Source organism: Myotis davidii, unplaced genomic scaffold, assembly GCF_000327345.1.
Source record: "Myotis davidii unplaced genomic scaffold, ASM32734v1 scaffold48, whole genome shotgun sequence".
NCBI lineage: Eukaryota > Metazoa > Chordata > Mammalia > Chiroptera > Vespertilionidae > Myotis > Myotis davidii.
This window is the reverse complement of record NW_006299393.1, coordinates 589,759-592,886: the sequence shown is the minus strand read 5'-3', so window position 1 is coordinate 592,886 and position 3,128 is coordinate 589,759. Positions and strand designations below refer to the sequence as shown.

Below are 3,128 nucleotides of genomic sequence, written 5' to 3'. Positions count from 1 at the left end.
CTTGGGTGATAAGAGGAACTGTTTCATGTGATGTCTCCTTTCGGGTCTTATTTCATTTGAAGGCTTGTTTTTTTTAGCCTCGATCAGTGTTTTGAGCAAGATAGGTTTTCAGGGCTCCTTGCCTCACTTTGTGGAAGGAAGGGCCAGGCTGTGAGTTCTGAGTTTTGCTATTTTAGTGGAGTAAATATCACACCCTCAGAGGGAGATGCTGGTTAGCTTCCTTAAGGGAATCTATAGAGACTTAGAGGCATTTTATTTAAATAGATCATCCTAGCTTTGAGCAGTGGCAGTATCGTAGCCAATGAGGTTTATCCAAAGGGCGTAAAGATTTAATTGAAAAAATAAATAAATAAAAATAAATAATTTTTATATAAAAACCTAAATTCACTTTTCTTCCATATTCTTCCTAGAGGACTTAGCACTGCTGAAGACACATAATATAAGAACTGCAGCCGAAACCGGTTTGGCTCAGTGGATAGAGCGTCAGCCTGCGGACTGAAGGGTCCCGGGTTCGATTCCAGTCAAGGGCATGTACCTGGGTTGCGGGCACATCCCCAGTGGGGAGTGTGCAGGAGGCAGCTGATCGGTGTTTCTCTCTCATTGATGTTTCTAACTCTCTATCCCTCTCCCTTCCTCTCTGTAAAAAATCAATAAAACATATTAAAAAAAAAAAAAAAGAACTGCAGCTATTACTACTACACACTCAAACTTTTTTTACTAAGACCATCGGAAAACACATATATAATTACATATTGTTTTTGTGATTAACCACTATGCTTTAATTATGTTCAACTTGTAACAATGAAAATATATCCTGCATATCAGATATTTACATTACGATTCATAACAGTAGCAAAATTACAGTTATGAAGTAGCAACAAAAATAATTTTGTGGTTGGGGGTCACCACAACATGAGGAACTGTATTAAAGGGTCGCGGCACTAGGAAAGTTGAGAACCACTGCCCTAGATCCTCTAGCATGTCAAACTCACGACCAGCGGAATGCCCTTATTTAAATAAATGAGGTGTGCGGTCTGCCAGCCATGAGTTTGACATGCTTGCATGAAACTGGGGAAGGAGGAGTTTCAAAATCAAGTAAGTTTGAGAATCACTTCACCTCTTGGAGAAGCACAATGTATAACAGCATAGCAAAAATCCTGTAGTAAATACAATTTTCTTGTCAAACATAATTGTCCATGGAGCCTCCTTTTTTCCAAGTAGGCTCACTAATGTCCTGTCACAGTAGAAGAGGTTAAAATTATAAATTTGTAGTCAGGAAAACCAGGTTTTGATTCCTGGCTCTGCTTCTTACTGTTGCTTATGGTTGGTTACCCTCCCTAAGTCCCAGTCTGCTCATCTGTAAATTAGAAATAGATAATGAAGATAATGAAGAATGTTGTCTGAAGCAACCAGTTGAAAGCCTGAAGTTTATTTAAACTTTCCTGTTTTAATTCAAAAACCCATTTATGAATTGTGTTTTATAACTCTAATATATGTTTACTTTTTTTGTTGTCATTAAATGGTCATTCTTCCTTGGATGATCCATGAATTTAATTATTATTTCATTCAACTGTCAGGAAATCTGTCTCTGGTGCCAATTCTTTTTTTAATCTGTCCCCAACTAATTTAGTGCTTTTGGAACTTGGAAATAATAAAATTTTTGCAATAATTCCTTTTTGCTTATGAATAATTTTAAAATACAGATTCAATGTACTCTGAAGAAAGGCTTGAGAAGCTTCTACCAGTGAATTTTAAACTCAGGTAATGACTACCCCTAAAGTTGTGTTAGGAAGCACACAAATGACATCACATAAACAGTGTGCATTTTCCTAATGTGTTACTAGAAGGTTTTAGGGGAGGAACAAAGTACTTTAAAACAAATACTATGATGAATTGGAGGCATACACTTCTTTATATCCATATATGTATTTTCAAATGCAAATAATATCTCTAAAATACACAAACACAAAAACAACAACACTGGTTGCTTATGAAAGGGATTTCAGGTTTTCAACTGCATCAGGCAATGTCCCAGCGATCTGGATTCACTCTCCATTGCGGATAAGGGCAGGAAAAAAAAAAGTTTGAGATGCACTGCCACCAGGGCATTCTTAAATAAATTTGGAATTGTTAAGACTGTCTCTGCAAAAATAAAAGGTACACTAAGGAATGAGAAAACGAAACAAAACAATTGATCCATCAGATGTTTGTGAGGTAGTACCCAAGACTGAAGATAGTCATGTACACCATAACATAAAGCATCCCAGGCCGGGTAGCCCAGTTCCTTAGAGAGTCACGAGTGAGGGTTCAATACCCAGTCGGGTCAGGGCACAGACCAGAAACAACCAATTAACACATAAATAAGCGGAACAACAAAAATCGCTTTCTCCTCCCCCGCCCCCCTTCTCCTCTCTCAAGAATAAATAAACCCTAAAGCAGTGGTTCTCAACCTTCTGGCCCTTTAAACACAGTTACTCATGTTGTGACCCAACCATAAAATTATTTTCGTTGCTACTTCATAACTGTAATGTTGCTACTGTTATGAATCGTAATGTAAATATCTGATATGCAGGATGGTCTTAGGCGACCCCTGTGAAAGGGTCGCTGGACCGCCAAAGGGGTCGCAACCCACAGGTTGAGATCCGCTGCTCCTAAGTCAATTTCAAAAACAAAAATATGCTGAGAATAAAGACACACGAAATAACGGCTTTAAATCCTTTGTTCGACTTTTTAATCGCTTTTAGAAGCAAGAGGAGACTGGAAAAGGAAGGTTACTTAAGCGGGCCAGTTCGGAAGAAGGGTGACGTGCTGCAGCATTTATCTGACGAGTGAAGAGTTCACAGGAAAGCCCCGCCGTTCCGCTCTAGCAGGAGGCAAGAGGGCAAAAGAAAGGGGCAACAAGCTCAAAGGACCCGAGGAAAGGGGGGAGGGGAAGGCGCGGAGGAGCTGGAAACGAAACTGGAGCCTCGGTGCCACTAGGAGGAAGGCGTGGCAGGAGAGCGGCAAGCCAACGGGGAAGATCTGCGGGCAATCGGGCTCCAGCGGGGCGCTCCCGGCTGGAGGGAAGAATTCAAGGGGGTCGCGGTGCAGAGCTGCCGAGGCTTCGGTGACAGCTCGGAGCCGGTGCG

The 3,128-nt window shown here is 40.9% G+C and overlaps 1 protein-coding gene across 10 annotated transcripts in view; it reads right to left on the bottom strand.

Annotated features, from left to right (window-relative positions):
- Nucleotides 1-3,128, bottom strand: part of SENP7 (SUMO1/sentrin specific peptidase 7) — a 159,520-nt gene that overhangs the window by 156,091 nt on the left and 301 nt on the right. The gene's annotated exons all lie outside the window — the stretch shown is intronic.